This window comes from Magnolia sinica, chromosome 1 (genome assembly GCF_029962835.1).
Source record: "Magnolia sinica isolate HGM2019 chromosome 1, MsV1, whole genome shotgun sequence".
Taxonomy (NCBI): domain Eukaryota; kingdom Viridiplantae; phylum Streptophyta; class Magnoliopsida; order Magnoliales; family Magnoliaceae; genus Magnolia; species Magnolia sinica.
In genome coordinates, this window is record NC_080573.1 from 98219131 (window position 1) to 98232898 (window position 13768).

Genomic DNA, 13768 nt, shown 5'->3' on the forward strand with positions numbered 1-13768 from the left:
GAAGACCGTTACACGCTCCATGCTCAACGCTGCTGCAACTTAACGCCACCTACATACATCTATCATGCATAAGCTTATAGAAAGCTTAGAGGGTGGTGAAAGTGTATACGTAAGATAAGTGCCAAGTATGCAATATCAGACTAAGTAGAAATATTGCAAGTCTATAAATCATTCAATATCAGAATATGCAATGCGGATCGACTATGCAAATGTGGAATCGTAGAGAGCTAAATATCAGATGCCAATGATGCAAATATGTAAATCCTGAAGAGTCACGAATACCATCAACCTCATCTAGGCAATACATCAAACCTATGTGTATCGCGCGATCATGTGGGGATAACTCCATCTCATAAGGAGTCCCATAAACATCTCAGCCCAATGGCATCTGCTTTAATCAATCTTCCATGTAAATCAGCACTGTCCAGACATTATCTATGTAAACTAGCACTGTCCAAACATTGTCTAGCATCATCCAGCATAATCTAGACAGTGTGAATGAAATAAATACATCATAGTGGTGTCCACAATCCAGATGGGACCCACAAAACTTGCTGATGTCTACACAACAGCAGTGGCTACTGGGCCAGCCATCAAATGGACGGCGTGGCCAAAACGCATGCATCAAGGTGGGCCATACATCCATCGAAATGGACAGACGGTGTGAATATAACACATTCATCAAGGCAGGCCTCATACAATCAGGGAGCGTCCATCTACTATGATGAAGGGTGGATATAAAATAAATACAATCAAGGTGGGACCCACAACCTGTTGACGTCAGTCCAGTAGCTATATTGCTGCTGGACGGACGGTGAAGGTAAACACATATATCATGGTAGGGCCTCACCAGCACCCGTCCAAATGGACGGTGAATATAGAACACATACGGCAAGGTGGGCCCCACCCCCACATGTGCAGCATGTGTGGGGTGGGCCCCACAACAAAACAGATGGATGGCGTGAATGAAACACATATATCACGGTGGAGTCCCACTGTCCAGGTGGACAGCTGTTGCTGCTGGCCCACCATCCAAATGATGGACGGGTGGGATATAATACATACAACACAGTGGTCCCATGGTAGCCAAAATAGACGGACTGTTTAGATGTCCGGACACATCAGGTGGGCCACGCACCACTACAAGAGAGAGAGAGAGAGGGAGAGAGGGAGAGAAAGAGAGAGGGGGAAACGTGATGGAGGGGAGGGACCCTGCTACTATGGGCCCTCCCTTTCTTACAATGTATACCTCAAATGGGTTCCATCGAATGTGGGCCTTAAATAAAAAAAATCAAGCTCTAGCATTATGATCACCTACCTTTGATCTCTTCTTCCTTTTTTGACCAATGCGTTCTAGAGCTCCAAGGGATGCGATTCAACGGTCGAGATGATCTGTGAAGGGTGGGATTGGGTGGTAGGACGGTGGGCCACACTAGCTTTTCCTCTTCTCCCATGGAATGCTTGGACATTGGGTTGCTTGGGGGAATGGGAGAGAGAGGTTGTAAGAGAGAGAGAGAGAGAGAGAGAGAGAGAGAGAGATGAGTGAGTGATGGGTGAGTGATGGGTGTACTCGATGGGTAAGGGTTATAAGACAGAGAGTTAACTTTGGGGATGATGTTGTACTTGACATTTGATGTGTGATGTGTACTTGATTAATGAGATATATTCTCTTGGGTTTGTAAATGTGCAGTGTTTCTCGAACTGAATGCGAGCCCACATCTCCTGGCCTGGGTATGGCCTTAGTGCACGAGATGCGGCGTCGAAACCGTGGTGATGACACAATCGCAAGGGTATAAGTCTCGGGTCGAGCTGACTCTGGAATACAGGATATGACTCGGTGTTGCGCGCAAATGCTATCTACGCGTTGCGGGTCGCCGAAATTCGACCGGGAGGACCACGGAAGCCTATGGAATGGTACGGTCTAGGATACGGGCCTCATAAAACTATCCTAAATAGCGAAAAACAAACTATCCTAATTCTAAAGTATATGAAAGCAATAATCCTAAACTAGGAAATAAGGAGAAAGCTACTTAGTCATGCCACAAGGTTCCTCCTCTGGTCAATATCTTGATAAATTCCTTAGTAGGTTTCTCAACAAGATCATCCAAAAGCCCTTTTTGTTATAGGCTTATATGCCCTGGAGAATGAATTTTCAAAGAAATTTATGGACCTCATTATAAAGTTTCCTTTTAATCTCTTGAGGTGTCCAAAGTATATATGATTCACATATGACAAAAAGTTTCAATTTTAGAACATTATGGTGAATTAAAGACTATAAGTAGATGTAATTCAAAAAAATTCTCAGTAAGTGATGTAATCTCAACACATTCTAAAGTTTCAGGCTCTAGTTCAATTTTCAGTTCCACTTCCTTTAATAGTAAACATTCAGGATTTGTAGAAGGAGGGGATTCAGAATAAGGGTTCTCTCGGTCAATATCAACTACCAAGGTATTCTCTCGCAAGGCATTCATCATATTTTGTATCATGGGATCATTTGAAGCTTCAAAGTATGCCAAGCAATCTTCCAGAGAGTCGAAACATTCAGTTGAAAGGAGTTCATTCACTACATCGAGATTTGTGATGATATGCTCAATAACTCCTTTATATTTTTCGAGAGTAGAAATGAACATACTCTCTTATTTTTTTCTCAAGTTGGGATGAAATCACCAGTAGGTATGTCTCTTCTTAACCTAAATAAACATGTTCAAGATCAGCGGGCAAAGGTTTTAGGTCAAGCTTCGGTATCTTGAAGCTAGACGGTAAAAGCATTACATCAGTTTGGGGTAAATCTTCAAATTGTGGCCTCCACTGGTTAACGTCAAGTATCGGCGCAGTTTCAAACATGACATCCATCTCCCCAATCATGTCATCATCCAAATCAGGGGAGTGTGCCAAACACATCCCAAGAGGGTCGGAGTATAGAGTCAGGAGTGCTCTATCTTCCACGAATGAGTTAATCATGTTAATATCATGGGCCTTGTCATCATCTTCTGCCCGTTTGCTAATATTGAAAAATATATTAAGCTCCAATGTCATATTTTTGAAAGATAAACTCATAACTCCATTCCTACAATTAATGATTGCATTTGATGTAGCAAGGAATGAGCGGCCAAGAATGACAGGAATCTGAGTGCTCATGTCCATGATGAGTTAAGTATCCAGGATAATAAAATCTACTAGATAGTAGAATTTTTCAACCTGGACCAAGACATCCTCAATAATCCCTCTCGGTACATGAACTGATCGATCAACAAGTTGTAATGTAGTCCGGGTGAGTTTTAATTCACCTAGGCCCAGTTGTTCGTAAACTTAGTAAGGAATCAGATTAACACTCGCCCCCAAGTCAAGAAGTGCGTGCTCGATTCGGTAGTTCTCAATTACACAAGTGATGGTTGGGCTACCGGGGTCTTTGTACTTTTGTGACACATCTTGCTTAAGGATGACGCTCACTTTTTCTGTCAGAAAAGTTCTCTGTTGAATAGTCTGCCATCTCTTGGTAGTGCATAGATCTTTCAGAAATTTGGCGTATGAAGGGATTTGTTTAATGACATCCAATAGAGGGATGTTGAGCTTCACTTGTTTAAGCACCTATAGAATATCCCAAGAGTTTGATAGAGGTTTTGGTGCAATCAACCGCTAAGGGAATGGAGCAATCAGCTTACCTTGAGTTTCTGATTCTAACCCATGTGGGGCAATGCTAGGTCTATCATCCATGTCTTCTTCCGGGTCCTTAGAATTTTCAATCTTTACTAGAATAGATTTGTCAATTGTTTTACCACTCTTAAGAGTGGTGATAGACTTAAATTGTTTCAAATATTGATTTGAAGAGCTTGGGTCAGAAAGATCCCTTTCTCCCCAATCGAAATTTTTATCTAACACCCCTGTATGGCCTTTGAAAGGTCTTTAATGGCTTGTAATATACTCTGATTGAAAAGCTCTTGATTTTGAAAGTGTTTTAAGACTGGATCCTCTTGAAGGTTCCCTTGATTACGGAATTGGTTAGGGAATCTTTGAGGAGCAGTGGTTTGTCCATTCCTCCAGCTGGAGTTGTATGTATTTGAGGTGGGTCCACTGAAAGGTCTTTGGTAGTTGTTCACGGCATTTGACTACTCATTCAGAATTTCTTGGAAAGTAAATATTGTTAGACAATTTTTTATTGCATGTATGTTGCAAGTGTAAATACCGCAAACTACTTCCTTAGCCTTATCCTTCTGAACTTCTATGGCCTCGAATCTTCTTGTGAGATTGGCCACCCTTGCACTCAAGTCATATTCTTGTTTTAAAACATACATTCTTCCCCTTTCCTTTGATTGAGTAGGCTTAGAAGTGGTAGGTTTTGGAGAGATGTCCTATGATTGTACGTTTTCAGCAAGTCTGTCTAAATAATCCCACACATCATTGATATCATTGTTCATGAATTCCACATTGCACATCATCTCAACCAATTAGCACATGGAAGATGTCAGTCCATCGTACAAGAAATTTTTGATGCGCCACATTTTAAAACCATGTTGTGGGCATGAACTGACAAGATCCTTGAACCGCTCCCAACATTAGATGAATGTTTCATCTTCCTTCTGGGCGAAGTTCATGATTGACTTTCTGAGGGTGTTCGTTTTATGATATGGGAAAAATATCTTAGTGAACTCCCTTGTCATGTCGTTCCATCTACCAATCGATCGTGGACGTAGGGAGTGCAACCACATCTTAGCCTTTTCTTTTAAGGTGAAGGGAAAGAGTTTCCACCTGACCATGTCCTCAGACACATTAGGAAAGTATAGAGTGGTTATTATCTCATCAAACTCTTTCAAGTGTAGATATGGATTTTCAGATTCAAGTCCATGGAATTTTAGAAAGAGTTGGATCACTCCCGGCTTGATATTCATATGTCCTGCAATCTCTAGAAAAATCATGCAGGATGGTGTGATCACCCTCATCGGTTGTAAATAATCTTGTAAAGTACGAGGCGGGGTGCATGATGCACCTCATTCTCATCCTGAGCTTCCTTAACTCAAAGTTGAGGTGGATTTGTTGCCATAACTTCTACTGACTCAGAGGTTCTCAAGGGATGTCTAATCCTATGATGGATAGGAAATCCTTCAATTAGTCCTCCTTCACTCAAGAGAAGTTGAGTGTTATCACGGACCCACTTGGGCATGAAACACTCACAACCCTCAGTTTCTAATCTAACCTAACCTAAGAAGAAAGAAAACTAAATCAATAAGAAATATAGAAGAAATTAGAAAGAGGTTACCAAATTGAAGATTTATATGTTAAGATCCTACAAAATAGAAAACTCAGTTAGTTTCTAAAAATAAATCAGAAAAAACCCTAACCTAAAAAACAAAACAAAAAGTTAGTTCTAAAAACAAATTATGAAAATTTCCAAATCTAGAAATAGAAAGAAAAGTTAGTTTCGAAAAACAAATTAGGAAAGTTTCTAAATCTAGAAATAAAAAAAACAGTTAGTTTCTAAAAAAAATTAAGAAAGTTTCTAAATCTGAAAATAGAAAGAAAAATTAGTTTCTAAAAACAAATTAAGAAAGTTTCTAAATTTGAAAATAGAAAGAAAGAGAATTAGAAAGAAGTTACCAAATTAGAAGTTTCTATTTTGAGATCCTACGTAAGAAAAAAGAAAGTGAATTAGTTTCTAAAAAAGAACTAAGAAAGCAACCTAGTTTCTAAAATATGAACAAGGAAAGTTTCTAAAAATAGAAAGTAAGTTAGTTTCTAAAAATAGAAAAAGGAAAGAAAATTAGTTTCTAAAAACGGATTAGGAAAGTTCCAAAAAAATAAAAAATTAGTTTTTAAAAACAAATCAGGAAATTTTATATCATAGAATTAGAAAGTAAATTAGTTTCTAAAAACAAAAAAGGAAAGTTTCTAAACCTACAAAATAGAAAGCAAAGTTAGTTTCTAAAATAATTCTGAAAAAAAAAACCTAACCTAAAAATAGAAAGTAGAAAAATCCTAATCTTAACCTAATTTCAAAGTTAATCAAATCTAGAAAACACAACTGTTAATCCCTGATAACAGCGCCAAAAATTTGTTCACAACCCCAAGTGTAGGGTCACGATGTAGTAATAATCTCGGTGAGACCAAGGTCAAATCCACAGGGACTAATCTCGTGACTATTCTGAAAGCAAATAAAAGTAGAACTAGAAAAAGTGTGAATCTAAATCTGAAATAAAAGGAAGTAATTGTGAGAGATTTAATTAGAAACTTAAGAAATTCAAATGTGGGAACTAGGGTGCCGAGGATCCACTTGTAGTGATCAGGGAGTCCTCTTGCATGATTCAAGTAACACAATTAGAATTGGAGTCTTATCCTATCAAATTGGAAAATATATCAATAAAATCAAATCTGAACTTCCATTGACCTAATTCTCAATGAAGGAGAACTATAATAATTGGCAGGGATTCCATTACCAAATCATGCATAAGAGACAATGGCAAACAATAGGATTTACCAATCCCATAATTTCAAAGCAGGAGAATTGTGAAGATTAGGAAGGATTCCATCACCCTACCATGCCTTAGGGACGATGGTGAACAACAGGACTTACTAATTTCAAAATCTCAAATCAGGAAAAGAAGATACTCAAAGCTATTATAGATCTACTGTAATTTGATTCACAATAAACTATTAAAAATTAAAAGTATTCCTTAAATATCTAATTAGAATCCATGAAGTTTAACATAAACATGAATTAAAGCAATAGAAATATCTCATCATGCTACCAGCTTCACCTCTTAGTCCTAGCTAACAGGTTTAGCCAACCATAAACATGATTGGATTTAAAACCCTAGAAGAAAGCATGAAAACAACTAAGGAAGAAGAAGAAAAACTTTTGGTGATGCTTCTCCACCCTTTTGGTCCGCTCCTTAAACCCTAACAGATGCCTAGGAACATCCTAGGGAGTCCTATTTATAGTTGTGGAACTCCAACTTTCACACCTAGTTGGAAAACTCTAGAAACCGCCTCAAATTTATGCAGTTGGCTAAAATAGACTTCACTATGTGTAGTTTCTCAAAATAGACTTCACTCTACGCAATTTCACAAAATGACCTAAAGTTTCAGAATATGCCTTTTCAGGACGATTTCAGGATTCCTTTTCTTTACTTCAAATTTTTGATTCTCTTTATTCTTCACTTGGTTTTCTTGGATCTTTGGCATTTGAATTTTTCAATCTTGGTCTCCTAAGAGCCATCTCTTGTCTTGGTGATTCTTGAGCATCAAATCCATGCTTTTAGCACCATCCAAGCTCTTAAATTCACCTTGTAACACAAACATAAGTAAAATAGAAAATTAAGCATTATCATATTCATAAAACCAAGATATAATTGGGGATAATATGCAATATTTGACTCTCAACCGAATGCAATCTTCACATCCATCTGTTCCAGTTCGAGATCGTATTGGGCTACTAGTGCTAATACGAATCTGATAGACACTAGATTTACCATCGGCGCGAATATCTTTATAAAGTCTATTCCTTTTCTCTAAGTGTAACTCTTCACTACCAACTTTACTTTGTATTTATTATGTTTCCTTTTGAATAACCCCTTATATCTGATCGCTTTTTGGCCCACTAGAATCTTTACCAGCTCTCATGTTGTTATTCTTGTGTAAGGAGTCCATCTCATCATCCATTCCTGCCTTTCACTTTTCTGCATCAGGCTCATCAAGAACTTCCTGAATAGTAGACGGGTCCCCCTCATCTGTAATGAGGGCATATGTGATGTTAGAATCGTCCCTATAACTCATCGGTAATCTACGATCTCACGGTGGATTTCTTCTCACATGTGGTTGCTCCACCTACTCATGTACCTCTTTATGCACATCTGTCTCAACCTGAGTATCGCCTGTGCCAATCTAAACGTCAACAAGCAACCTTTCCGGTTTTTTTCTCCTCCTGATCATTCCTGCAGAATAGGGAATCTTCGTTGAATTCAACATCCCTACTAATAATGATTTTCTGTGTAACTCAGTCATATATCCTGTATCCCTTTATACCACCACCATAACCGACAAAGATGTACTTTTTGTGTCTTTGGTCTAGCTTATCTCTCTTAACTGACGGTACACGAGAGTAAGCCTTACAAGCAAATATATGCAAATTTGAGTGGTCCACATTATGGCCACTCTATACTTCCTCTGAAATTTTACATTCAATAATAGTAAAAGGGGACCATTTCGCCTAATAATAGGTTGTGTTAATAGCCTCAGTCCATTGGTCCTTGCTCGACCCAGTATTACTAATCATATGTCGGGCCCTTTATAGAAGAGTCTGATTCATCCGCTTAGGCACACTGTTTTGCTTAGGTGTGTGGTGCACTGTTTTATACCTATTAATCCCTTCATCCTTATAAACTTGATTAAATTTACCTGAAGTAAACTCACCACCATTATTTGTTCTTATTACATTTAACTTCCGCCCTGACTATTTTTCCTCAATGAACTTCTATTGTTTGAAATTGGTGAAAACCTCGGATTTATATTTCATGATATAAATCCAAACTTTCTAGGACTAGTCGTCAATAAATGTGATAAACCACGACAACCTCCAGCGGAAACCACGGGCGATGGCCCCCATACATTAGAATGCACATAATCAAGCACTCCCTTACAAACATGTTTTCTACATTTAAAGGATAGATTAGATTGTTTACCATATATAATGCTCACATATATTTAAATTATAATTCTTAAAAATTGGAATTAAATGATGATCAGAGAGTATATTCATGCCTTGCTCACTCATGTGACCCAAACGAGCATGCCACATACGTACAGACATGAAATCCTCTATAGCTATTGCAGCTCTACTTGTTGAATTGCTCCTGATCAACCTGTAAAGGTTCCTGCTCATCAGTGCTTTCATGACCACGAGTGCCCCTTTTAAAACTTTAATGACATCATTCAAATCGATAAACTTGTACCCTATTGCATCGAGTGCATCGAGAGAAATTAAACTATTCTTCGTATCAGGAATGTTCTTGACCTTAGTCAAGGTACGCTCCATCCCATCAAACATCTTAATACGGATGGTACTAATAACCACAACATTATAAGCATTGTTATTACCCATAAACACATGTCCACCATCGCATTTCCTATAACTGGCGAACCAGCTCTGATGAGGAGTCATGTGATATGAAGCCTCGGTGTTCGGGATCCACTGATCTCTACAATCATCGTATAGGTGTCCGATCATAGACACTGACAATACATCACCTCCGCTTATCTCTTCATCAAACGTGGCAGTGTTGGCCTCCCTGAAAGAAGCTTTTGAGTTTTCTTTCTTCGACTTAAGATTTATATAATCCTTCTTTATGTGTTCTGCCATCCCATAATTCCAGCACTTTAACTTGCCATTTCCCATGCCTTCAGATTTGGATCTCGACCGAGAAGATCATGTATCTCACTAAGTATTCCCAGCCCTCATAAGAAATGCATCAGTAGAGGCCCATATGATACCATTTTTCTTTCTCATGGCCTTTCTCTGAAGGGCTGAGATAATGGTGTCCACAGTTAGGGATGAATTACTAGTGCACAAAGAATCCCTAAAAGATTCATACGATACCGGTAAAGAAATCAACAAAATATATGTCTGATCTTCATCTTTAACCACTTCCTCCATCTCTGGCAGCTTGCAAATCAACTTATTAAAATCATTGATGTGGACCTCCACATCTCCACCTTCTGCCATTCTGAAGTTGAACAACTGCAACTTCAAGTGTAGGCAATTTTCTAAGGATCCTTTAGCATAAACGTCCTCTAGTTTTGCTCACAACTTCACTGTGATTTTCTCCCTTGTGACATTGTAGAGAACCTCATATGTTAGACACAATCGGATTGAGAATTTAGCCTTCTTATCCAGGACCCTCCATTCATCATCATCCATAGACGCACGTCGCTCATCAAGAGCCTCATCTAATCCTTGCTGAGTTAATGGACTAATCATCTTAATCTTCCATAACTCAAAGTTATTTTTGTCTGAGTACTTTTCAATGTCATACTTTGGATTTTCTGCCATTGATACTTCTCCTTATAGATTCAAGCCTGTGCCCCAATGTTAGCTCTGATACCACTTGTTGGAGGACTGTGGAAGCAGACAGAGATAAATCTAGGATAGTAATCTAATTGCACTAAGCAAATACAAATATAACACAGCGATTTAACATGGAAAAACCCTTGTGGGAAGAAACCACGACACAAAGTGACAAATGATTACTATAAAAGTAGAAATTACAAAGAGAGAGCTTACCTGATTCAAACAACCTCAAATCTCACCCTTGCTACACCCTTTAAAATCCTTGGACTAATTAGAAACCCTAGCAATGCCTCCCAATCCCGCTTACACCCATATATATATATATATATATAGAGAGAGAGAGAGAGAGAGAGAGAGAGAGAGAGAGAGAGAGAGAAAGAGAGCCTATAGAAAGATCCCAAGCAAAATCGAAATCAAATTCTGTAAAATCGTAACTCTATGTAAATCTGCATGATCCAATTTATGTCATCGAAACTTATCCTTTGATGGCATCGAACTAACACCTAAATTGTCCAGAGACAAAACATGAAAATTTGATTTTCTCCGATGGCATCGAACTGATCTTCGATGTCATCGAACAAAGCGCCTAGTTAGTGCAGCGACCAACATGAGAAAATTTGAAAATTCTCGATGGGATCGAGCACTGTTCGATGGCATTGAATAATCTGTCGATGACATCAATAGGCCCTGTATCTGACTCGATTTAATATATTAAATACAACATACCACTCTATCTACTACTTAGCTAACCTAACAAAATAATGATATGATGCATGTCTCTCCCAATGTTATGTGTGTTCATTTTTTTTATTGTTTTTACACACTCACCCACACCCCATACATCACACACCCACCCAATCTACATGGGAAATCGATCCCTAGTCTGAGTGTTGAAACAGAGTCTGTCTATTACTCTATCCTCCGTCTATTACCCAACAAAATAAGGAATATGATGCATGTATCTCACAATGTTACATGCGCTCGTATTTTCTTTTTTCTTTTTTACACATCCACCTAAACCCCCACACACTCACACACCCACCCAAACCACATGGGCATTGATCCTGGCTTTAGTGTTGAAAGAGTATGTCTACCACTCTGTCTATCACTAAGCCAGCTTGACAAAATAATCGATCTAATACATGTATCTCACAATGTTATGTGTGCTTGCTTATGGATGTGCAAGGTGTGTGTGTAAGAATCCTATAAGGCGGGCCTTATTGATCAACGGTCTAGATTTGTCTAATGGTTGGATAATGTGATCGGGTGCACTAGCGGGCCCCACTAAGTTGTGATACATCCAGAAATTCGTAAGCGATGATGTGCTACTACTGTGATACGCACACAGTATCATGAGGGAATTGGGATTCCCAATTACGTGTGGAGCCTTTCAGGGAGAGGAGTTTCGATGGGTTTCAAACCCTCTCGAATATAAATAAGAGCTGGGTCCCCAATCCACATCCATCGACAGGAGCTTTAGCCCCATCACTGCTTCTATAAAGGGTGTAAGGAAAGGATGATCTCAGAGCTCCGATTTCATAGCAATGGCAGCACAAATAGGTAAGCCATCTTCTTCATTTATCCTTCATATCCAATGGACAGTAGATCCTAAGGCCATTTCGCAACCAGATCTTACAGTGGGTATCAGATCCACTGTGCATCAGGTATGGATGATCATATACAACTAATCCAACCATTGAGTTTTCAAATTCAAGTCCCAAATCCCTAATTAGGGATATTCAAATCCTAATCCCCAATTCTAGAAGGAATTAGGGATCTCGAATCCCCAAATCTAGATATAATTGGGGATTTTATATTTTAATCCTCAAATCAGCTACAATTAGGGATTTCGAATCCCCAAATCTAGTAGAGATAGAGATTTGAATCACAGATTCAAATATTGGGGATTTATAATTCTCCAATACAACAATAGGGATTTTTCGAATCCGAAATCAAGAAATTAGGGTTTTCAATACCCAAATCAGAAGTTGGCATTCCCAAATATAACTATTAGGAATTTAAAAAACCCTTACCTGTGCTGGTGCGAGGCTACAACCATCCTCTTATTTTGCTCCTACGGTCATGCATTCCTAAGTCCCTTCATCTGTATTCCCAATTAGACTTAATCCCTAGGTGCCATTGATTTCGGTGATCGATCGATCATCGAGTTTCAGGCGTTGGGTGTAGCTGTTGACCATTCTGACTACTCTCATGCCGCTGTTTGTGGAGATTTCTGATCGGCGTCGAGCAGAATGAGAGGGCAGATGTGGATGTCTCCTGCATCATGAGGGTGACCACTATTTTGGGTGGTGCTCCACCCACTTCCAATAGCAATGTGGAATGAAGGCCTCTGGAAAAACCTTCCAGAGTTGCGATTGGCCTTTAAGATCAAATGCATCTCATATATACGGGTCCAAATTCAGGACCTGTGAGTGGAATCCACTTCACCTATTCTCTTGGGCATGGCTTCGATTTGGGCCAATTGCAACTGGGCTTTGTATCAGGCCTCACTTTGGGATCTGCATCAGATTTGTTTATCATATTTGGCCATCTATTTATGAGTATACTGTTTCGACAAGAAACGAAAAGCATTTCGTTTGGGGATTTATCATTCAATAATATTAAAGAAAATATAAGAACATTCATCATAGATTTCATTAATATGAGTTTTAATTACATCCTCGTATGTCCCTTAATTCTGAAACAAAGTACAAAGAATTAGTGCAAGCTTGAAAGGAGAAGCAGTTCAATAGCAATTTTGGCAGCATTTCGGCGTGTTTTGTATCTGTCAAAGTGACAGAGGTTTTGGGCGAATCCAAAATCCTTGCTTCAAACCAACAGACAAGAAGTGTATTCTTCAGAAAATGAAGTGTGGAGAGAACCTACGAAACTACAACAAATCTCATGTTGCATAGGGGCGCACAACTCACTCGAGTTGCACGGGTTTTGAGTTGCGCAGATCCTGAGTTGGGCGGGTCCGCACAACTCATCTTCCCTTCCCTCTCTCTCTCTACTTCTAGCACCTCTCTGAAACTTCTCTTTTTTCAAATGATAGAGGGAGGGGGTATTTATAGGCTTCCTCATGTGTGGGACCTCAAATACTGTGCCGTGGACCCCACTTCCCATCATTTTACAAATTTCAATCCAACCGTCCCTTCTGGAAGTTGCGCGGGTCGGTGCAACTATGATGAGTTGTGCGATCTCGCACAACTCTGCCACTTCCTCATAACACTATTCTCCCGTGCTACTATTCACTCATGCCATTATTTACCGTGTTACTATTCGTCCGTGCAACTATTCACTACGGCACTATTCACCCACACTACTATTCACCCATGCTACTATTCATCCATGCTACTATTCATCAGCACTATTCATCCACGCTACTATTCATCACGGAAGATTTTCTAAAGAGGGATGATAGAGAAAGCCATATAATGGGCAAGGTTGCGAATCCTTGATGCGCAACAAACCAAACTCTATCGACCCATGTATTTTTTGTGCCCCAACAAATGCCCCCTCGATCCTTCTTTGATTGATTTATGAAATCAAATGGAGAATCAATTTCCTTCTGCACAAAAATCCATTTACGTCGGAGAAGAATTCTTCATGAAAATAGAGTTAGTCGTAAAACGGAGAAGGATTGCCTGAACGGAGAACTGAAGAGTCGAGCTCAAAAGAATGAAGCTCAGAAGAATCGTGTTTGAATGG

The 13768-nt window shown here is 39.2% G+C and overlaps 1 non-coding gene across 1 annotated transcript; it reads left to right on the plus strand.

The window, feature by feature from the left end:
- Window positions 1-4503: 4503 nt before the first annotated feature.
- LOC131223779 (small nucleolar RNA R71) lies at window positions 4504-4610 on the plus strand. The gene has a single exon (XR_009160684.1). It is a non-coding gene; the product is annotated as a small nucleolar RNA R71 (small nucleolar RNA).
- Window positions 4611-13768: the final 9158 nt, after the last annotated feature.